The sequence below is a fragment of the Hyaena hyaena genome, unplaced genomic scaffold (genome assembly GCF_003009895.1).
Source record: "Hyaena hyaena isolate Hyena2069 unplaced genomic scaffold, ASM300989v1 scaffold_24, whole genome shotgun sequence".
Classification (NCBI taxonomy): Eukaryota; Metazoa; Chordata; class Mammalia; order Carnivora; family Hyaenidae; genus Hyaena; species Hyaena hyaena.
Window position 1 is genome coordinate 5,705,542 of NW_024080656.1, and position 25,258 is coordinate 5,730,799.

The window sequence follows — 25,258 nt, forward strand, 5'->3', positions numbered from 1 at the left end:
TGTTGTAAGAGATTTTAACATGCTTTCATCAGAAATTGATAAATAAATCAGACAAACACTAAGAGAAACATAAAAGAACTAAGTAATGTAATAAGGAAGCTTGAACTATTTTATATATGTGCATACACATATGTGTATATATACATATGTGCATGTATATGTGAGTTTGTATGTGCTTGTATATTCCCCACGTGGAAATTTACAACACCATAAAGGCAGTCTTAAATTTCAAAGAATCGATATCATGTATGCTGTATTCTCTGACGATAATCAACACTAGAAATTTTAAACAAGAAAAGAAGCTAGTTTACATAATCCTAAATGTACGTTTTTATATTAATAAATAATCCCTGGATTAAAAGGGGATCATGAGGATCGAGGTAAAATGGTGGGCTGGCAGTGAGCGGCTGTCAGGGATGAAAACAGGGGTTCCTGGAAGCAGATTTTAAAAGCAGTTTCTCTTCAGATCATCTTCTTTCACATTACCTGATAAGCATCTTGAGTCACCATGGTGTTAGCAGCAGTAAAGCGGACAGTATCAAACAGAACTATCTGGAAACATTTATTTCCAATTCAAAATGGATCTTTAGATTACGTTTGTCATAAATCTACATATTCTCCTCTTCCAGATGACTGTAATTGCAAGTAGAGTTTGCTTTGCCATCTAATGGGAGGACGACAGTATGCTACCACCCTTCTGTGGACGTTCCGTATGAACAAACAAAACCCATCCCACAGCCAGATCCTGTGCGTAGTAATGAAGAAACATGATCAAGTGCTAAAAACCAGATTAGAAAAATAAAATGAACACTCTGAGCAAAAACGGCTGATAGAACAACTTAGCAAAATGTTCTTGACTACTAAGCACCATTGGTATCCTCATAGACGTCATAGGAAACTGGATCCTCCAAAAGACAGATGATACTGAGGTTTTCAGGAATCAAAGAGATGTTATCTGTGTCTTATTTGCCATTTGAGAAAATGCAGTTGAGTATATTCACTGTTATATAGCAAAACAATAATAAAATGTCTTTGTATATATTAAAAAGGGGGAATCATGAAAGGAATTATGAAGTTTTAGGACTCAAACAACAGTAATTTATCACAGTAAAACCTCACAAATGACTGTTTGTAAGACACCGCTAACAGACGCCTTTGATGGAAATGTATAGTTTCAAGTAAACTTACCAGAACATGCAAGGTTTGAAAATGAATAAACTAAACATTCAGTTGACGAAGTTGGAAATGTAGCAGAGTGAATAAAGAAGCCACCTGAAAGAAACAAGGAAGAAGAATTTACAACATTAAAAAAGAAATTAGTAAAATGAAGAAATAAAAATAATAAAAATATGGGGCGCCTGGGTAGCTTAGTTTGTTGAGTCTCCAACTCTTGATTTCAATTCAGGTCGTGATCCCAGGGTCATGGGATAGAGTCCTGCATTGCACTGAGCATGGAACTTGCTTAAGATTCTCTCTCTCTCTCTCTCTCTCTCTCCCTCTCTAAATTAAGAAAAATAATAAAAATAGCAACAAGACTGAAGCTGTCTAGCAAGATCAAGCAAGAAAAAGAAAAAACAGTGAAAACAGAAACTTGCAATGAAAAAGAAAAATAGCTACAGAGGTAAAACAGATTTTAAGTAAAACTATTATGAGTAACCACATTAGAATAGAGTTGGTAATTTACAAGACCTTAGCATAAACTATTTGGAAAAATGCAACTGCCCAAATTGGAAAAATTGAATAGGCCAGTAAACAGTAGAGACATTTACTGGTTGTAAAAGACCTCCCTGCCACCAAAACTTTGTAGCCCTTGGTCTCTTTCACATAGAATTTTTACTAAATTTTTAAGGAAACATTAATCTTACATTGTTTTTTCCAGAAAAGAAGCACTTCAGTTAATTTAATGAGATTAGTGCAATCTTGATCCCGGTGTCAGATAAAGGCAATAAAAATATTATAAGACAGTTTCACTTGTGGATGCATGTTTCCGTATTCTAAATTAGCTATTAGCTAATATTAACTAAAGAAACATTTGATTATTATAAAATAATTCATTATTCAGATCAAGTTCATCCCAGGAATGCACTGAAGTCTCAATCAACATAAAAAATATATAAGAAAATTCACCATATTAATAGATAAAAAAACGACTATTTAAATTGACACAGAAAAATCATTTGATAAATGTAAACACTTATTTGTTAAGTAATATGCACCAGGATATGTTAAAATATAGAGGAGCTATGCTAATGTAATATGTTCTAGGAATTTAGGACAGCTTAGAGTTTTGTTAATGTCTTGGTCTCATCATTTGATTCTCTGTGCTTTTATTGAAGTTGTTTTTCTATTCCCAGAGGTCCATTGAGGAAGGCAGTAAGAATTTTGCTGAAGCATAAAATGACTGGGCAGAAAATGGTCAAAACAGAGGATGGGTTTTAGCTGCAGCTTTTCAAATAGCCTCAGGCAAGGTGGGATGAGCACCAGGGAAATCAATACAAAGATGACTGTAAGCCAAGTGATACACCGTTAGCTGCCTGGCCAAGTTTACTCATTCATTTCCTAAACAATAACTTAATTTTTGCTCTTATAAAAATAGTAGAACTTTGGGAAAAAAAGATTCTAATATTTCAGTAGGAAGAAGATTGTATTTCCCAGCCACAATGTTTGTTAACATTTTGATGGAAAGCCAAATATACATACTATGAAGGAGGAAAAAAAAATCCATAACCAGAGAACATTTAAATAATTATTGCCATCAGCATTTAAACTCACCGTTTTTCTTCTCCATATTCCTTGCTCTTTCTTGTTTGGGGGTCACAGATTCAAATGACTGCAGTGGCCAGACAGGTTTGAAGAGACAAGTTAAGTTAAAAGGGGTGGATTGATTGTGTATTCTGGAAAAAGTGTAATGATCAGGGACATTTAAGACAAAGCAAGTCTGTGGGTCACCAGTTTGCAATCCCTCCTTGGCTTATAACTCTTACCCTCATAGCATGTACTATGTGACTAGCAAAACAAATAAGACATTTTACATGTGAAAGGAGTATTTGGCAAGAGATAATCCAATGGTATACAATGTGGTATTATTTATTTGGTCCATAAATATACAGAGGAAGAGAAATCACTTATGATATTGGGGTGTTATATCATCATTTGTCTTGCCTTTTAGTTTACAAAGTGTTATTAGAATCTTTATCCCATTGTTTCTCACAGAAAACTTGGATGGAAAATAGGAACAATGTTGTCCATATTTTACATATGTGGAAGTTCAGAATCAGAGTGCTTGAGCAAACCTTTATTCTCATAGATATTAAGTGGTAGGAATAATATTCACAGTCCTGTGCTGGGATATTGCAGTGGACATCTGTGGGACTAGGGATGTCTTTCACTTGTCACTATGTCCTTTCGAGCATTCTACGTAGTGCCTGTGAAGGAACCATGTTACAAGTTGATTTCAGCCTGTGGCCAAGCTGGAAAATGAGTTCCATCCCTAGAACTTGTGGACTCAAGACAAAGTGATGGCATAATCTCTCCAGAGGGGAAAAAGCTGTGCTAGGTAAACCTTCATAACTCATGGCACCCTATCAGATGAGGCAGTCTATGGTCTGGGGAACAGAAGAAGCAGTCCTAAGAGAAATAAGAGACAAAGAAACATACATTTAACAGTAAGCAGAGGCAAGAGATACAGTGAGAAATTCTATGGCATTCTCGTTCCTGTTTCCAATCACACCCAAGTGCCAGCTGTATTCATATCCTTCCCACAGTGCCTAACTTTTGGGCCCCCTGGGTGGCTCAGTTGATTAAGTGCCTGACCTTGACTCAGGTCATGGTCTCGCAGTTCATGGGCTCTGTGCTGATAACTCAGAGCCTGGAGCCTACTTCGGATTCTGTGTCTCCCTCTCTCTGCCCCTCCCCCACTTGTGTTCTATCCCTCTCCCAAAAAAACATTAACTTAAAAAAATAAACGCTCAACTTTTTCTCAGATTATACATTTTTAAAATTAAGTTAATTTTAATTCCAGTATAGTTAACATTCAGTGTTGTATTAGTTTCAGGGGTACAATATATTGTAATATGTATATTCTATATGTTACTCAGTGCTCATCACATTAAGTGTATTCTTTAATTCTCTGTGGCTATTTAACCCATTCTCCTACCCACCTCCCCTCTGGTAACCTTCAGCTTGTTCTCTATACTTAAAAGTGTATTTCTTGGTTTCTTTCTCTCTTTTTCTCCTGTTGTCTGCTCATTTGTTACTTAAATTCCACATATGAGGGAAATCATATGGCACTTTTCTTTTCTTACTAATTTTTTTTTACCATAATACTCTCTAGCTCCATCCATGTTGTTGCAAATGGCAAGATTTCATTCTTTTATATGGCTGAGTAATATTCCATTGTATATATATACCACATCTTTATCCATTCATCTATTGATGGACACTGGGGTTGCTTCCATAATTTGGACATGTTAAAAAGTGCTGCAGCAAGCATAAGGGTCTGTGTATCCCCATGAAATCGTTTTTTTTTTTTTTTTTTGTATTTTGGGGGTAAATATGCAGTAGTGTGATTACTGGATTATAGGGTAGTTATATTTATAACTTTTTGAGGAAACTTCATACTGTTTTCCAGAGTGGCTGCAGCAGATTGCATTCCCATCAATGATATAAAAGGATCCCCCTTTCTCCACATCCTCGCCAACACCTATTGTCTCTTGTATTATTAATTTTAGCCATTCTGACTAAATGAGGTGTGTGAGGTGGTATCTCTTTGTAGTTTTGATTTGTAATTTCCTGATGATGATGAGTCATGTTGAGTATCTTTACATGAGTCTTTGGCCATATTTATGTCTGTTCATATCTTCTGCCCATTTTAAATTGGATTATTTGGTTTTCGGTTGTTGAGTTTTATAAGTTCTTTATATATTTTAGATACAAACCCTTTATCCGATGTCATTTGCAGATATCATATATCATCTCCCATTCAATAGTTTGCCTTTTAGTTTTGTTGATTGTTTCCTTTGCTGTGCAGAAGCTATTTAGTTTGATGTAGTCCCAACAGTTTATTTTTGCTTTTATTTCCTTTGCCGCAGGAGACATATCTAGAAAAATGTTGCTATGGCCAAAGTCAGATAAATTACTGCCTGTGCTCTCTTCTAGGATTTTTATGATTTCAGGTCTCAAATGTAGGTCTTTAATCCATTTTGAGATTATTTTTGTGTGTGGGATATGATACGGTCCAGTTTCATTCTTTTGCAGGTAGCTGTCCAGTTTTTCCAACACCATTTATTGAAGAGACTTTTTCCCATTGTATATTTTTTCATCCGTTGTTGAAGACCCATGAGATCATGACCTAGCTGAAGTCGAATGCTCAACTCACTGAGCCACCCAGACACCCCTATTTCTGGGTTTTATATTCTTCTATTATTGGTCTATGTGTATATTTTTATGCCAGTACCATACTATTTTGATTACTATAGCTTTGTAATATACCTTGAATTCTGGAATTGAGATATCTCCGGTTTTGTTTTGCTTTTTAAAGATTGCTTTGGCTCTTTGTGGTCTTTTGTGGTTCCATATAAATTTTAGGGCTATTTGTTCTAGTTCTGTGAAAAGTGCTATTGGTGTTTTGATGGAGATTGCATTAAATGTGTAGATTGCTTTGGGTAGTATAGACATTTTCACAATATTAATTCTTCCAGTCCATGAGCATGGAGTATCTTCCCATTTGTTTGTGTTGTCTTCAATTTCTTTTATCAGTGTTTTATAGTTTTAAGAATACAGGACTTTCACCTTTTTGGTTAAGTTTATTCCTAGATATTTTATTGTTTTTGGTGAAATTGTGAATGGGATTATTTTCTTAATTTTACCCTCTGTTGCTTCATTGTTAGTGTATAAGAATGCAACAGATTTCTGTACATTGACTTTGTATCCTGTGACTTTACTGAATTCATTTATTATTTCTAGTAGACTTTTAGTGGAGTCTTTTGGGTTTTCTATAAATAGTATCATGGCATCTTAACCAATTTCAATGCATTATCTTATTTCTTCTCCTTTTCCTTCTCTTTCTTTCTTCTTTCTTCCTTCTTCCTTCTTTCTTTTGTCTTCCTGCTTCCTTCTGTATTCCTTCTTCCTGCTTCCTTCTGGTCTTCTCCTGTCTGATTGTTGTGGCTAGGACTTCCAGTACTATGTTGAATAAAAGTGGGGAGAGTGGACTTCCTTGTCTTGCTCCTGACCTTAGGGGAAAAGCTCTCATTTCCCCATTGAGTCTGATGTTTGCTTTTGGTTTTTCTTCTTCAGATTATACTTATAATATTATTATATATAAATTATTATAATAAAAATTTCCAATAAACTCCCTTTGTGCTTAAGCATTAGATGCAGGAAGTTTTTTATTGACTTAAAATGACTTAATATGTCTTTACACCTTCTAGGTTTACGAGGGGGTGAGTTTTTCTCTCATGAGACTTTCAGAAATTCTATCATATATTTGGGAATTTCTCACTTGTAGTTATCTTGTGGTAAGTGATGCATTTTTCTTCTAGCTCATCACTCAGTCTCTCCTCAGTTACTAGGAATCTGGGAAGGTATGTATAAGTCCCATTGCCCTTCCCAGTGGGTCCTTTTGGATAGGACATAATACAAACCTTTATCTACAAACCTTCTCCCTTTTATGCATGACCCATAATTGAGGCACTTGAATCTTTCATGTACCCTTTGACCTGATAAACTCTGGATTGTAGGTAGACTTCACTGTCTAGATTCATTCATCAGCAGGTAAATGCTTTTCCTCTGGATGTTTAAAGTTGTCAAATGAGAGTCAGACTTCAATCTACTGAGTTTTTCAAACTTCATGTTCACATATTAAGCTCATATCAAGTAGTAATGTTGAAGCTCCTTTAACTAGTTTGCAGGTGCCAGTGTGTACATTACATTACAGTGTAATGTACACGCTGTGTACAGTGTGACCCCCTCATTAGTGGCAGTGCATTAGCAGAGCTCTGACCTAAGAAATCATCTTCCAAAATTCTTTCCCATTAAAAGAATCAAGCATTTAATCTGCTTTTCTGGGGCACCTGGATGGCTCAGTCAGTTGAGCGTCCGACTTCGTCTCAGGCCATGATCTCACATCTTGTGAGTTTGAACCCTGCATCAGGCTCTGTGCTAGCAGCTCAGAGCCTGGAGTCTACTTTGGAGTCTGTGTCTCCCTCTCTCTCTCTCTGCCCCTCCCTCGCTGACACTCTGTCTCTCTGTCTCTCAGAAACGAATAAACGTTAAAAAGCATTTTTTTATCTGCTTTCTCTATATGAACTATGCCCCAGGGTAGATGAATAGTTAATGAGGGTATATTTCTCTCTATAATAGTATTATGGTTAATAAATGAAGAATGAATAATAGGATGTGACTATTAACTATTTTGTGAACACTTAATGATAAAGTGGATTGAGGAAATGATCATTTATAGCTATTACAGCTGCAAAAAGAAAAACTACCAGATATTACATATTTCTTGATAGAAGTATGTATCACCATCTATAAAGAACTCTTGCCAAAAATTTTACCTTGAAATAAATCAGGCTGCTAGATTTAATTACCAGCTTACAGGAAATATAGGGCACAGAAGAACATGTTAAAAAAAAAACACCATGGGGAAGCAGACATTAAAATCCAGTGTAGAAAATTTATTAGGCAAATAATCTGAGTTTTTAAAAATTTCTTTAATGTTTGTTTATTTTTGAGAGAGAGAGAGAGAGAGAGAAAGAGGGCAAGCAGTGGAGGGGCAGAGAGAGAGAGGGAGACACAGAATCCAAAGCAGGCTCTAAACTCAGAGTGGTCACCCCAGAGCCTGATGCGGGGCTCGAACCCATGAACCATGAGATTATGACCTGAGCCAAAGTCAGACATTCAACTGACTGAGCCAGCCAGTGTCCCTGAGTTTTTAAACAAATAAATAGAAAAGAGGAGACTGGACATGGAAAATTCTCAGGAGATTTAAGAAACACAACGTCAATTGCAATGTGTGATTTTTATTTGAATCCTGATTCAAACTAAAGACTTTAAAATGTGTAAGGGAATCAGGGACATTTGAACGCTGCTTATTTGGTGATATTAAGGAATAATTGTTAATAGTTTAAATGTGATAATAAATGACATCTTGGCTGTGTTTGAAAAAAATGGCTCTCATACTTAAAGATATACAATGAAGTAAATATGGATAAATTGATACCGATGTCTGGGGTTTCCTTCAACATAATGCTGAAGAACTTGAACCCAATCAGTTTCTTCCAGAGCCTAATGATGATGTTATTCCCTTGTAGTAAAGAAATAAATACAGATAAATAAGCTATTTGTTGGAGAAGAGTGAATTGCCCAGTTTTGTTGATCTTTGGGTCCTATGTAAGGATTGTGAGAGATACACCTATAAAGGTAGATTAGGGCCAAAGTTTAGAAGGACCTTGGGAAATAAGCTAAAGAACTTGAAAAGAAATCATCATTATTAAAAAAATTTTTAAGGTTATTTAAATTTTAGAGACAGAGCATGAGTGGGAGAGAAACAGAGAGAGAAAGAGACACAAAATCTGAAGCAGGCTCCAGGCTCTGGGCCGTCAGCCAGAGCCTGATGCAGGGCTTGAACCCATGAACTGTGAGATCATGACCTGAGCAGAAATTTAGAGTTGGATGCTTAATCAACTGAGCCACCCAAGTGTCCCTAATGGTAGATGAATTTTGATACATACCAGATTTATGAAAGATGAATAATGAATTTTAATAACATATTCTTTTCCTCATAGTGATAGGAGCACTTTTTTCATAATTTTATTTTGATCACCTACATTATAAATTTCTAGTCTTAAAGTCTAGGAGAACCAGAGTTAAAAAATAATATACTTGCTCTGTGTTTTGCCTGGAGAAGAATTGAGCCCACAAGGTTTCCTACTATTATGTTTACCAATTAAGATTTTAAATTCTCTGTGGTGTTTTTATTTTTGTTTTTCCTCAATGTAATGTTTTTTGAATCCATTGTATTATATATCATTTCTAGAAATATTTCCCTCTATAGTAAAATGCTGATTTGTGACTTTGTTTTGCAATATTTTTTTAATTGGACTTTTGTAGAAGTCACCTGAATAATGATTAATAAGAGGCAGAATGAATTTTGTGTGAAAGTTATTTCAAAAGTCATTTCTTGCAGTTGTATGTGACTGCTGTTGCAATTTTCTGGGCAGACTAACCAACTAATTTGAAAATTAAGCTCTTTGTATGATTGTATGTTTCTCTCCTTTAGAGTAATGAAGACATTGGAAAGACATCATCAAAGCAGAAATAGGAAGTTTATTGACTCTTGAATATTTAGTGTTTTATTACATTTACCATAAATTCTGGTTTCCTAAGTCAAGTAATATGAAAAGCATCCAGCTATAACAGAGTTTATGTTACCTAGAGATTTCAATTTAACAATTTGCTTTCAAGTTTGAGATATGATGGAAATCTATCAAGTTTCCCAAAGCATGTCTAGCAGAGCAAGGTTGTACCTAAGTGTGTTAGCTTCAGTTTCTAGAAGCAGAGCATGGGATAGAAATTCTTGTTCAGGTGGCTTATCAAAAACGTACTTGATGAGAAATGAAAATAGATGAAGATGAAACAGGAAATAAAAGACAAATAAGAAGCTGAGCCAGATCGTGGGCTTAGCTGGAGACTAGCTTGTTTGATCCCACAGGAAGCTGTGGGAATGAATTGTACAACAAAGTTTCTCCCCCTGAGTCATGGAACTCAGTCACTGGCAGTGGTCTTCCCATAGGAGGGGTAGGTGGTAATAGCCCATTAGGCAAGGCTGTTCCTGTTCCTGTGAGGGCAAGTTTCCAGAGATGGGAGTAGCTGTGAATCATCAACTAATACAGTTGTGAGGGACAAGTTGACCCTCCTGTTTAAATGATGATGGTTGTTTACCAACAGGATTCTTTACAGTCCATTCTTTGAGTTCAGATACCCAGAGGTCACGGCACAGCCTCTCCAGAATTCTGATTGGAAAACCTTACAAGGGGGTTTCTGGGAGGAGCTCTTTAACTGCTGCTGCTGCAGTTTGCCCTAGGATCACAACTAATATGCATCACTTCCTGCCTCCACTACCAATTCTAAATTCCTCTCCCCAGTGATTAGCACTTCTGCCAATCTGTGCGGTTTACCTAGTGGAATTACCCAGGCATCATCCTTATTCTGAAGGGTGTGAAACCTCTGGTCAGTCTGCCTTTACCCAGTAATGGTTTCTGTGTTTTCCTATTTAGAATTACAGCTGGGAATGAAGGTTACATGGCTTGTCTGAGTGTTCAGCATATTCTTCCTTGCCTCTGATCTGTCACCAAAGTTATATTTCTTCCTGATTATCCTGGCCCATTATTGCTATGAGTATAGTAATCCTTTTCTCCACTTGGTGATCTCCTGGCATAAGGATCCCAAAGTAAACAAGAAGCAGTATCAACTCTAAAATTTGTGGGATTCTTGCTGCGTCCTTGGAGGAAGGATTACACAGAACCTAAAATTGTGGGGACAGCATGTGTGTTTCCCCACATGGGTTTCTGGCGGGGGGGAGTGTGACACTGGTGGGACTGTTTCTTCCTCCATCCCCTCTCAGACAGTTTATTCTATTATTATGGACATCGCACTCTTGTATGGCTATTAGATTAAGGTCTATGCTGAATCATAAAAGATAGGGCCCCATCCTTTCAAGGTGTTCTCTTCAAGCTTCTATTTTAGCTGCTCATTTAAAAGTCCACTTCAATCTCCTATTGGCTTGGCAGCTTAGGTAGGAACAATGGATGCTATTGACACAAGACCACTGCTGCCCCTCCTTTGCTGTATAGTGGGTATGTAGGCATATGGTAATGTTATGCAGGATTCCATGACAGTAAATTAGACATTCTCTGAGCCCTAGGTAGTGGTGCTGGCTGAGAGGTGTGACCTGAAAAGGCAGAGCTGTACCTGGAATAGTGGGTCAAGCACAGACAGGATGAAACAGTCCTCTTTCCATGGTATAAGTGTCTTATTGGTCTTATAGAAAGATAGCACCATTTCGGCACTCTACTGCTGGCTAGCTAGATGTTCAGCAGTGGCGATAGTGAGATCAGTACTGGTGAGAGTGAGATCATGCCGATGCTCCATGAACCCACAAACCATGCAAAGGTCCATTTCTACTACCTGGCTATTCTAGGTCTTGTCTATTCTATTCCAGCACCAGAGAAGCTGAAGACAGAGAGCAGGTGACTGAGTCATCCTGTCTCTTTGGCTGTTGCATGCCTCTTCTGACATAGATTCTCTCTAGTAGATGTTAACATGTGATATAAAGGTCCTCACCTCATTTGAACCTTTTTTAGATATATTGTTTTCTAAGTGGTTGCTTTAGTTTTTTTTTTAATTAAAATTTTTTTTGAATATTTATTTTTGAGAGACAGAGACAGAGCATGAGCAACGGAGGTCAGAGAATCTGAAACAGGTTCCAGGCTCTGAGCTGTCAGCATAGAGCCTGACACGGGGCTTAAACCTATGGACCACAAGATCATGACCTGAGCTGAAGCCAACACTTAACAGACTGAGCCATTCAGGTACCCCTGGGTGCTTTCGTTTTTATGATGATATGTGTAATTGTGATAACAATGTGCTGGAAACATTTTACCACTTTAAGTGTAGAAATCTTACTTCCATTAGGTCCCTTAACCATCTCCACTTTAAAAATTTATTTTCTCTACACACATCATGCACTCCATCATTTGGTATTGTTGTTTTTTGCCTCAAACATCAAACATTATTAAGAAATTCAGGAGAAGTATAGTCTATTATGTTTACTTCCCAACCACCCTCCTTTTTTTTTAAACCTATTATGTTGTTAGTTCTTCCTTTCTGAAGTCATGTACTTTCTGTTTGGAGAATTCCCTGTAGGCATTCTCTATGGGTAGGTCTGCTACCCTTAGAGGTACAGATTCCTTTAGTTTTCCTTCATCTGAGAATGTCTTAATTTGCCTTCATACCTGACGGATATTTTTCCCAGGTATAGAATTTAGGGTTGACAGGTTTTTTTTTTTCTTGTAGCACTTGAAAAATGTGCTGCTTTAGATTAATATAAACCAGCACTTCTTTTATTTTTTTAAAGATTATTTATTTATTTATTTATTTTTAAATAGTTTATTGTCAAGTTGGTTTACATATAACACCTAGTGCTCATCCCAACAAGTGCCCTACCCCATGCCCATCACTCCCCTTCCCCTCCTCCCCACCCCCATCAGCCCTCAGTTTGTTCTCAGCATTCAAGAGTCTCTCATGGTTTGCCTCCCTTCCTCTCCCCTACTATTTTTCCCCTTCTCCTCCCTCATGGCCCCCCGTTAAGTTCTTCCTAATCTTCCTATATGTGCAAATATATGGTATCTGTCCTTCTCTGCCTGACTTATTTCGCTCAGCATAAAACCCTCAAGTTCCATCCATATTGCTACACATGGCCAGATTTCATTTTTTCTCATTGTCATGGAGTATCCCATCATACAGATAAACCACATCTTCTTGATCCATTTGTCTGTTGATGGACACTTAGGCTCTTTCTGTGTGTTGGCTATTGTTGAGAGTGCTGCTATGAACATTGGGGTACATGTGCTCCTATGCATCACCACCCCTGTATCTCTTGGGTAAATTCCTAGCAGTGCTATTGCTGGGTCATAGGGGAGTTCTATTGTTAACTTGTTGAGGAACCTCCGCACTGTTTTCCAGAGGGGCTGCACCAGTTTACATTCCCACTGAGGGTGCCCGTTTCTCCACATCCTTGCCAGCATATATAGTCTCCTGATTTGTTCGTTTTAGCCACTCTGACCAGCATGAGGTATCTCAGTGTGGTTTTGATTTGTATTTCCCTGATGATGAGGGATGCTGCGCATTGTTTCATGTGTCTGTTGGCCATCTGGATGTCCTCTTTGTAGAAGTGTCTGTTCATGTCTTCTGCCCATTTCTTCACTGGAAGAAATGTTTTTCAGGTGTGGAGTTTGGTGACTTCCTTATAGATTTTGGATACTAGCCCTTTATCTGATATGTCATTTGCAACTATCTTTTCCCATTCTGTCAGTTGCCTATTAGTTTTATGAATTGTTTCCTTTGCCGTGCACAAGCTTTTAATCTTGATGAGGTCCCAGTAGTTCATTTTTACTCTTGATTCCCTTGCCTTTGGGGAGTGTCAAGTAAGAAATTGCTGCAGCTGAGGTCGAGGAAGTTGTTTCCTGCTTTCTCTTCTAGGGTTTTTTTTTTTTAATGTTTTATTTATTTCTAGGAGAGAGAGAGAGAGACAGTGTGAGCAGGGGAGGGCCAGAGAGAGAGGGTGTCACAGACTGAAACAGGCTCCAGGCTCTGAGCTGGCAGTCAGCACAGAGCCCGACGCGGGGCTCGAACCCACAAACCGCGAGATCATGACCTAAGTGAAAGTCGGACGCTTAACCAACTAAGCCACCCAGACGCCCCTCTTCTAGGGTTTTGATGGTTTCCTGCCAGACATTCAGGTCCTTTATCCATTTTGAGTTTATTTTTGTGTATGGTGTGAGAAAATGATCTAGTTTCATTCTTATGCATATTGCTGTCCAGTTCTCCCAGCACCATCTGTTAAAGAGGCTTTTTTCCATTAGATACTCTTTCCCTCTTTGTCAAAGATTAGTTGGTCATACATTTGTGGGTCCAATTCTGAGTTCTCTATTCTATTCCATTGGTCTATGTGTCTGTTTTTGTGCCAATACCATACTGTCTTGATGATTCCAGCTTTGTAGTAGAGGCTAAAGTCTGGGTTTGTGATGCCTTCCATTTCGGTTTTCTTCTTCAATATTACTTTGGCTATTCTGGGTCTTTTGTGGTTCCATACAAATTTTAGGATAGTTTGTTCTAGCTTTGAGAAGAATGCTGGTGCAATTTTGATTGGGATTGCATTAAAGGTGCAGATTGCTTTGGGTAGTAATGACATTTTAACAATATTTATTCTTCCAATCCATGAGCATGGAATGTTTTTCCATTTCTTTGTGTCTTCTTCAGTTTCCTTCATAAGTTTTCTATAGTTTTCATCATACAAATCTCTTATATCTTTGGTTAGGTTTGTTCCTAGGTATTTTATGGTTTTTTGTGCAGTTGTGAATGGGATCAGTTTCTTGATTTCCCTTTCTGTTGCTTCATTATTGGTGTATAAAAATGCAACCGATATCTGTACATTGATTTTATAGCCTGCAACTTTGCTGAATTTATGGTACAGTTCTAGTAGACTTCTGGTGGAGTCTGTCGGGTTTTCTATGTACAGGATCATGTCACCTGTGAAAAGTGAGAGTTTGACTTCTTCTTTGCCAATTCTGTTGCCTTTTATTTCCTTTTGTTGTCTGATGGTTGATGCTAGGACTTCCAGCACTATGTTAAACAACAGTGGTGAGAGTGGACATCCCTGTCGTGTTCCTGATTTCAGTGGGAAAGCTCTCAGTTTTTCCCTGTTGAGGATGATGTTAGCTGAGGGCTTCTCACAGATGGCTTTTTGGATGTGTAAGTAAGTTCTTTCTATCCCGACTTTCTCGACGGCCTTTATTAAGAATGGAAGCTATATAGGGCGCCTGGGTGGCTTAGTCGGTTAAGCGTCCGACTTTCGCTTAGGTCATGATCTCCTGGTTCATGGGTTCGAGCCCCGCATCGGGCTCTGTGCTGACTGCCAGCTCGGAGCCTGGAGCCAGTTTCAGAGTCTGTGTCTCCGTCTCTCTCTGATCCTCCCCTGCTCATGCTGTCTCTCTCTCTCTCTCCCCTAGAAATAAATAAAAAAATAAAAAAAAAAAGGGATGCTGTATGAACCAGTACTTTTAGTGCTAATATTTAATTATATGGTTTAAGCCTAAATAGCTTCTTTTGATTGGGAAAAGAAAAGGCAGTATACAATTTTGTTCCTTATATTGCAGAAAATATTTCTTTTTTAGGGGAAATACACATGAAAACAGTTTTTTGGCTGCTCCCAATGGTAGTTGAATACTAGGTACTTGGTTATTGCTTATGTTTTCTTCTGAGACATGCAGAATGTGGAAGCAACTGTTCTGAGGGCAAAGTGGATGAAAACACACACTAACAGTTTTGTCCAAATGAGCAGCCTGCTGTGTCCAAATGAGAGAGAGGAGAGCCAGTTACACAAAAGCAAAAATCCATCTTGGAAAGTTCTCTGAGGTGAAGTGTAGCGAGTTTGGAACCAGGCATGCCTGGCTTTCAATCCCATCTCCACTGTTTCTGAGGTGTATGAATTTGGTGACTAATTTATCCTCTCTAGGTCTCAATTCCCCCATAGGTAACATTGAAATAATAGTACATGGTGTTATTGTGAGAATTTAAACAACAGACTACTAGCCATGCAACTCATTCTCAACTGTCTTTCCAGGGTGTTTCAGTTGTATTTCTTCTTTCCACTTTCATGTAAAGGAAATGTAGGGAAAGGTTAAGGAAAACCCACTAGAAAGGGTGTTGGCTCCATCTTGAGAAACATGATGAACTAGAAAAGTTAAGATTTATTGTGAATGGTATAAGTTGAATCTTTTATTTTTTTTTAAGTCGTGATGTGACTACCTCCTAAGTTCATAGAGGGTTACTATTATTTACTTAGTTTATTAGTTTAATTATTTTCATAAAGGTGAATGTAAAGACAAGCTTATTAGTCTAGGTCAAATCAAGGGAGTGATATAGCAACTTGAACAGGAAAGGTTTTACATAAAGAATTATTAACTACAACAGGACATTGGAGCAATTAGAGCTTTGCTAGTAAGAAGTAAAGAAGACATTAATGAATACAGTATAACAGACATAAGGGCAGTTACTATCCAGGGCTGAGATAGAGAGTTCAAAGAATAGACCCCACTTTGCCCCTCTCCTCCACAGCTGAGATCAGAATCCTATGGGAAAAGGCACAGTCCTTATTGAATATCAGAGAAGTCACTGTGTGGGTACCCTGGGGGAATGTACTGGAAATCTACCCTCAGGAACCGGCCAGAATTCTGCTTTTTAGGGCTCCAGAGAAACTTGAGGAGGTGTCTCATGTGAAACAGTGGTACAAATCTGCCCGAATGTGGTGATGACCACTGTATTGCTGGCCACTGTATTTCAGGAGACTGGCTCTGGAGAAGCTGTATACGCTGCAGGAATCTGGTGCTGGTTCCTACACTATCAGAACGGGACACTGAGCATGAACTGTGGGAGTCGGCCAAGTGAGGGCATCTGACCAGAGAAGCAAAACCCTTTGCTCCGGCAGCATCTCTCCAGCTCCCTCTACTGACAAAGTCTGACATTATGTGGCAGACAGTAGAAGATATTTAAGGGGCCCAGATCCATTCTCACAGAGCAAGCAAAAAGTAAGAATTTGAAACTAAGAGGTAATTATTTATTACTGGCACATAAGAGATGGAGAATTCATGATTGGAAATCTGTGTTAGAACTTAGTAAGAGTGATTGTCTTAATCTTATGAAAAGCATTGGCTTAATTATTCAAACCATGATACCACTGCACCAATGCCTCCTGGCGGTAATAATTTGAAATTGCATTTCATATCTCTGCACCAGTTAGATCTTTTATAATTGAAATTGTATAATGTAGGCTACAGGATTGTGGCAAACATAATACTCTATATCCAGAGTTCCTAAATTGTAAGTTGCATTTAAAAACTTTTTTTCTGGTTACAGGTACTTAGACTGCAACATAGATATTATTGTATAAATTTGAATATGATTTGATTTGATCCTGAAAAATTTATTTTAGTATTAGGGTCAGGAGTTTAAATGATAGCTAATTACAATATTATTGACTATGTTTCCTATGCTGTACTTTTCATCTGTGTGACTTACTTATTTTATAACTGGAAGTTTGTGCCTCTTAATACCCTTCAGCTTAGATTTTGTTTGGAAGTTCTCTTTCCCTTTGTTTTACATGGCCCTATTTATTTTTCTCTTCTAGGCTTTTGTTGTTGTTGTTGTTGTTGTTCTGAAGCGCTTAAAGTGTCAGTATTCCTAAATTCCATCTTTGATGCTCTTTCTTATTCTGTATGTTTTTTTCCATGGTGGCAGTATAACATCACACTTAAAAGCTTAGAGCTTCTAATTAGAGAAATCTTGAATACTAGCTCTGCCACTTCCTGCTTTGTGATCTTGGGTAACTTAATATCTCTAGTCTCAATGTCCTCATCTGTAAAAATGAGGTATCCTCTCTTACCTCCTGGAGATTTTGAAAGGAGATATATGGAAAGCCTTTATCATAGTGTTTGGCATATAGAAAGTGCCAAATAAACAGTACTTTTGATTATCTATTTGTCTACTTCAAATAATATTCTTATGATTCCAGATCTTTAGCTTAGGCTTCTCTGTTGGGCTCCAGATCTCTATATGAGGTAGTTTTAAATGCCATTTGTGCCTGTTATAAGTCAATGATGGGAATTACATCAGTACAAGAGGGATTGAAAAAAAAAATAAAGATGCTTTAGTTGAGTTTTGAATTGAAGGCAAGGTAACAATTAAGTTAACTTATTGAATTAACAATACATTGCCTTTTGTATCAAAATTCATGCCTTAATTTTTGGTGTTGAAATATCCTTTTATAAGAATGAAATGTTGATATTAGTAGATGATAGTTTTTTTTCTTAAAGAACACATCCTGTCTTTTCAAAAGAAAAAGCTGGAAGTCTTAAACTGATCCCTCATATTTATTTGAAAATTTTGCTTGTATGAGAAACCTGAAAGCCTAGGAACCTCTGATCTGTTGGACAGCTTTACTTGAGTAAACCATAAATGCCTCACACTTGACACTATAAAAAATATACTTGTTATCTCCTTCTTTCCCTTCACACAGAACCCAACTCCTTTTTATTATATATTATAAAGGGTGTCATAACTATCCATCCCAGTTAATTGTCAGAAGTGAGTTATCTTCAAACTGCCCCTGGTCCTGTTACTATTACATTTAATTGGTTGCTAAATCCCTTGGTCTGTCTCTTATTATTTCTTGATTCATACCCATTACCGCTGTCATCTATTTTTGTTGAAATTGTTTCCTTCTTGCCCCAGACACCTTTCATTCCAGCTCATCCTATTCTAAGCTGCTAGAATAGTCTTTTATTTTCTGGCCTAACACCCCCCATACCATCTTCTTTGTGGTTAAACCTTTCAGGAGAGATAGAAAGTCCCTCCTTTGCCATCTGCTACTCCTCCTTCACGTGGATCCCTCATGCCTGCCATGATAAACTGTTTGCATCTCTATTGAATTGCCATCTTTGCACAGCCGGTTCTACCAGTTAGTGAATATCATCTCCTCATCTGGAAAATTCCAATTAGTCTTCAAGGTTCCATTCAAGTTTCTACCAACAAGACAGATGTATAAAAACTGTGTTTGGTATGTTGGCACATTTTCATACCATTTACTTTCAGTATTGAATAGAAGGGTATGGCTGAGGGTACAGCAGGGGGATAGGAAGAAGGAATAGAATTCACACTGTTAGCATAGCTATGCATTCTTAGCCTATTAGCACTGATCAATATGAAATGTGGCCTCTCCTTTTAGGTACTTAGCTATGTCTTCTATGCTGTGTGTAATAATAACCAGAAATAGATTTTTAAAAAAGATTATCAGATGAGATTAGCCAATGTAACAGCTTGTCTTCTTGAGGAGAAGTTCTAAAAGCTTGATCATTGTCCACTATTTTCTTAAGGGATGGCTCTTGTTGTGAATTTTACCTCAAGGATCAGAGGATACCCAGAAGTTCCATTGCTTATCCTTAACTATGCCTTTAATCTCAGTCATTATGTCCAGAGAGGCATATTAGAGAGAAGAAGCTCCCTTTCCCACTCAGGGAACTGACTCCAGGAACAGGCTTATATTACCTAAGCCTGATCAACGGCTTAAATGTTTTTGAAATCCATCATATCATCTATGTTCTTGATATTATGAAAGTGCCTTGACACTGTTTCAGTTAAGATGATAGGTCTGCAATTCAACACCCAACTAAGCATTTGAAACATTTTATTCTCTTACAAAGCATATGAAAGAGGCAGTACATCAATTTCATCAGCTCTGTGATGTCATCATGGACCCAATTTCTTTCCATCCTCCTGTTCCTCAGTACATTTAATTTTTTATCCTCCTTTTTGCATCAGGTGGCAATGTGCCTGCTGAAGTTCTAAGCATCACTATGAAATGCCATCATCCCAAGTAGGGAGGAATCAAGATGAGACATTAAAGTCACAATTGATAAGACCAACCATAATCCAGTCCTTGGGGAGGGGCACATTACCAACCCTTTTGTTAGCAAGGAAGAAGGGAGAGAATGGCTATTGAGTAAGCAACTAACATTGTCTGCCACATATATTCCTTCCCTTTTAACTATATGAAATCTAATAGTGTTGTATAAGTGCTCCCCCTTGGCATTTTACTTCTACTATGTCTGTATCCAGACCAATTTTTTTCTTCGCCCTTGTTTCCCTTTGACTTTCTGTAATTTAACCCTCCCTTCTCCTAGGACCTCCCCATCACAACCCAATGGATTTAAGCAAGTCCTACTATATATTTACTACTATATGTTTGGTTGAACGATGTGAACTTACTAATATTAACATAGTTTTCCAACAAAAATTTCACAGTTTGCCCAAATAATTTAAGATTCATAGAAGTAAATGATAACTATGGGAAAGTAAGTACATAAAATTTACTTAAAGCCAACAGAGAATGTTTTAAATGATGAAAAAAATCTAATTTGCAACTGAAACCAGTGATAATTTAATTGGACATCTTCTTTGGAAAAGAGGAAAAAAAGTCACCTGCTAATAACATGAGTCACATTGCTAGAGATTGACAATGGTTGATAAATGTCTATTTTTATTTCTTAAATTTGAGTAACGTAATCTAGTCCTACCTGCAGAGAGAGAAAAGGTGTTATTTTATGACTTTCTTGTAGAGTATGATCTACTATTTATTTACCTTATGCCTTCCTCTATCCAAGTTGGGTATATCACAATGGCTGCACAAATAGTGGCAAAGGAGTCGAACTCAATAGAGAAGAATTAATCTTCCTACAGTAGGATACTTAAAATTAAAAAAAGATGAGTGGAAAAAGCCAGCACAGAGAGGAAAGATAAGATAAGTGTCTCAAACACTTGAACATGGAGAAGATCCAGCACTTTGCAGGGAGCCATAGCCAGACTTTGTAACAGGAGAGGAAGTCATCTGGAAAATGGCGTTTCTCACACACCAGCTGTAAGTCAATCTCCTGGGTAAGAGTATCAAGTTAAACAATCCTCGTAGGTCTCTTGTGTCTATGAATGTAATAAGATTCCAGCAATAGAGTCATTCTTTTGTTCGGTGGTTTCCCACTTGCTGCTCATATCCTGCTAAAGTCATCTTCTTCTCCAAAGTCTTGCCTACCAAATTCCATGTGCTTAGTCCCTTATGTCCCTTTGGTGGGAAAAATAGATCAATAGTATCAGAAGTCGCCCTGAGGTATAGCCAAATACGAAATAAAGCCAAACTGTGATGATTAAATTGTAGGCTCTTTAACAGCTGGACAGGGACTGTATGAGTCCTTCTGAGGAATTATGAAATGAGAAAAAAGAAGAGAACTAAATACAAATACATAAATGACAAAAAGAGAAATCAAGATTGTCAGAAAGTAAGGGGATAAAAACACACAAGGCAATAGCAGAGTGAGAGAAAAGATTTGTAGTAGTTAGGAAAATGTGGATTACAGTTCTGGCTTCACCACTAGTCATGCAATTTTGAACAAACCACTTAATCTTTACTTTTTAAAACCAGCTTCATTGAAATATAATTTACATTCAGTACCATTCACCCATTTAAAGTATACAAATCAGTCTTCTACAGTATATTCTCAGAATTGCATAATAATTATCACAATCTGATTATAGAGCATTTTATTACACCCAAAAGAAATCTCATACCCACTAGAGAGATTTTCCCCTCCCCGTCTTTGACAACCACTAAGCTACTTCTGTCTATAGATTTGCCTTCACTGAATATGTCATGTAAATTTCACTGATGTAATGATTTCAAGGTACCTCTGTGTTATAGCACTTTTCAGTTCTTCATTTTTATTGCTGATTTGCATTGTCATACTTTATAATTTTCTTAAAAAAGCAAAGAGCTATTTACCTAATATTTTAGATCACCTCTGTGAACTTTTTTTTCAGTTAATTATCCTTGAAAGAAAAATAAATTGTTACTCCTTGTCTGGGAATGGCTAAGATCATTATAATTTCTTTTATGAAGCAGAAGTAAAAACTGAGAAACAGATAAACATCTGTATTTTCTGAAATGTAGAGGAAACTTACCTCAGGCCTTGTGACCCCAAGGACACAGTGCCATCTTTCACTTGTTCCTCATTAGTTCATTCATTCAACAGGTGTTTAGACTTCTGTGTGCAAAGAACTATGTATTCCTTTATTGTCCCCAATGGAGGGATATGGAGGTAACTAAGACAAAATTAATTCTTACTACCCTTATCAGAACCACCAGTCCTGGGAATAAAAATGTCTTCATCTGTTGCTTGCTGAAGTGTGGCATCACCAGAACCAAACGGAGAATGAAGAGAGAGACAGCCAAAGGGCTGGGAGGCACTTTCTTCTCAGGTTTTATGGATATGGAGGTCAGTTTGCTCAGACACTTATTGAAAATATAAAATCCTTCTGCTTAGTTGAGCTTATCTCAGGTAGCTTTCTTGTTGTTTTTTGTAATACAACCCTATAGGAAATCTTCAAGTACTGGGTGAGAGCTCTGAGTTGTTTGGGGCTGTGGAAAACTGGAAGAAGTATGTGGTGGCAGACAAGAAAACAGCCAGAGGACACAGTCTCTGAGATCTTAATAAGAAAATTGGTGATGAGGAAGCTTATCTTGGGTAAAAATTTCCTGTGGGTAGAAGGCCTTTGCCTCCACTCACCCACTTTATGTAATATCCTTACTTAAGGCTTCTAAACAGCATTAAATAAAAACCACAAAGTTGGTCTTTGGGTCCCTAAGCTCATTCTTTTATTTTATATACCATTGTGCAGGTAGTTCTAGACTCTAATATTAAGTTCAGTGTTTCACAGTTGAAACATAGGTAGAGACCCTAGAAAGAACTCAAAGGAATGTATTAAGGAGAAATATAAGGCTTGTGTATAAAAATTTAAAAAGAAAGACTCTAAAAAGAAAACATCATGCTATTATTGGCCGTGAGGAAGAATTGGAAATTTATTTCATAAAAATTAAAGAATGGTTGCTCTTTACGGGTCTGAACACAGTATAATTACAAATATACCTTGATAACGGAGCAGCTTAATATTAAAGGAATAGTTTAACAATAAAAAGCCTATCATTTTTTGGCAACTTTATGCCTTTTCATATGAAGCCAAAATAATTGACCAGATTGATCCAAGTTGTGCAGACAAAAGCTAATAGTGAAAATATATATTCTGAACACACTCTGGTGAAATTTACCCAAGAAAAGGGAGAGAAAGGGACATATCTAAATATGCTGAATACAATTACAATACTCTGAAGGAAGAATACTCTTGTATAAAAAAACTTACTTGTAATGGACAATTTCACAGAAAAAAATTACTTAGAAAAATTGAATAAAACTCCAATAAACCCCAGAAAATCTTAATGGACCTATAACATCTAAAGAAACTGGATCAGTATTTAAAAACCTAGTCCCCCTTCCATTTAAAAAAGCCAAAATGAAAACCAAACCAGAAAAAAAAAAAACATATAAAACAAATTTAGATAAATTCAAAGACAAGTTATACTGCATCATCAAGAAACAAATTAATTCCAAAGCCATATAAATCCCTTCAGAGAAAAGAACAGGTAACACTCTGCAAATAATTTAATGAGACTAATATTATTATGAGGCTAAAATCAAATAAGAATTTTTTAATAATGAATGATTAAAAGTCATTCTCCTTGTGAAACAATCAACAAAACTAAAAGGCAACCGACAGAAGGGGAAAAGGTATTTGCAAATGACATATCAGATAAAGAGCTAGTATCCAAAATCTATAAGGAACTCACCACACCTGAAAAACAAATAATCAGGTGAAGAAATGGACAGAAAACATGAATAGACACTTTTCCAAAGAAGATATCCAGATGGCCAACAGACACAGGAAACCGTACTCAACGTCCCTCATCATCAGGGAAATACAAATCAAAACCGCACTGAGATACCACATCACACCGGTCAGAGTGGCTAAAATGAATAAATCAGGACACTATAGATGCTGGCAAGGATGTGGAGAAATGGGAACCCTCTTACACTGTTGGTGGGAACACAGACTGGTACAAACTGGTAAGCACTCTGGAAAACGGTGTGGAGGTTCCTCAAAAAATTAACAATAGAACTCCCCTATGACCCAGCAATAGCACTGCTAGGAATTTACCCAAGAGATACGGAAGTGCTGATGCATAGGGGCATGTACCCCAATGTTTACAGGAGCACTTCCAACAATAGCCAAACTGTGGAAAGAGCCTAAATATCCATCAACTGACGAATGGATGAAGAAGATGTAGTTTATGTATACAATAGAATACTACTTGGCAATGGAGAAAGAATGAAATCATGCCATTTGCAGCAACATGGATGGAACTGGAGGGTATTATGCTAAGTGAAAAAAGTTAGAGAAAGACAGATACCATATACTTTCACTCATATGAGGATCTTGAGAAACTTAACAGAAGACTATGGGAGAGATGAAGGGAAAAAAAAGTTACTGAGAGGGAGGGAAGCAAACCATAAGAGACTCTGAAATACAGAGAACTGAGGGTTGATGGGTGGTGTGTGGGAGAGGGGAAAGAGAGTGATGGGCATTGAGGAGGGCACTTGTTAGGATGAACACTGGGTGTTGTGTGGAAACCAATTTGACAATAAATTATATTTTTAAAAAAGTCATTCTCCTTTGTGAATAGAGATTCAAAATTTCTGAACAAAATTATTAGCAAACCAAATCTCACAATATATTGAATAAATATCTCATGGAAAAATTGGGCTCTTCCAAGGAATTCAAAGAAGGTATAATTTAAAAGTACATTGCAAAGTATGATACAACTCTTCATTTAAGTTATTGTTATCAAAATTATTATCTTCCTGATAATTTAAGAGCCCAATAAGGGCAAAATTGTATCTATTTCGTTCACTGTTTTATCCCTACTTCCAAACATATGTGATTTTGGTAGGCACTCAAATATTTTTTTTCTTCCCATTAAGTTGAATGCCATGTGGTTGGATATCATAGAAATTTAGTTTCAGAGGTATTTATAGAAACCAAAATGTGTCAGATTTTCAAGTCAATTCAAAAGTGGAAAAATTATTTAATCTTTTTAAAAGTTATGTCCTAAGGAATCCTTTCCAGTTCTTTTGCAGTCAAGATGGCAAAAATATGTACCTAGTACTCCATTCTTGGCTAATATTGGACTGACCCTTCATCCCTGAGTCACTGATCCTTCCTTAGAATCCTTTTCAGCATGGTCCTAGAGTTACTTAGTATTAAACAATTGGAATTGGCAGATGCAACACAAATTGGTATTTCTATATTGTCCCAGGGGAAAAAATCACAATTTTTACTGTAGCAAAATATTTAATTATATATTGACTGATGATACTAGCATAAAAGCAGTCTCAGGGAAAGCCTCCCTTTTAATGTAGATTCAGTGTCTCCACTTTTCTTTCCCACTGGAATGAATACAGGACATATGGCAATAGTTCAGGACAGATTATTATTTCAGATTCATCTAAAATCACTTTTGGCGTTTAATCTTAAAAAAAACTTAATGGTTTGGTGAAGAATTTGGATTGTAATTGCAACTTGGTTTTGGCCAAGCCAAACAACGATTATAAATACTCATATGTCTAGATGCTATATACCAAATTATTGTCCTTAAACCTCTTAACTAAATTCTAGCCAGAAACGGAGACACATTTCACAATTACTTTTTGGAAAGTTTATGTTTAGTGGCCAAGAGGTTCAAGATAGTTCTAATAAATCATATAATAGAGACAATCTTACTTAAATTGTAGAGAATTATCTTGCGAATTTAATTTGAGGTTCAGAGGCAAGATAATCAGTATCATTTTCTCTAACAGTCAGGCATTTTTAATTGAGTATTGCTACTCTATCCTTAGGGGTCCTTTTTTCAATTTGAGCAATCATAATGTTAAAAATGTCCATTTCAATTAGTCTTGCACCAGAGGGTACCATTTGGCCATAC

At 37.0% G+C, this 25,258-nt stretch overlaps 1 pseudogene; it reads left to right on the forward strand.

Moving 5' to 3' along the window:
- The first annotated feature begins 508 nt into the window (after positions 1 to 508).
- On the forward strand, positions 509 to 922 carry LOC120228535 (annotated as a pseudogene).
- Positions 923 to 25,258: the final 24,336 nt, after the last annotated feature.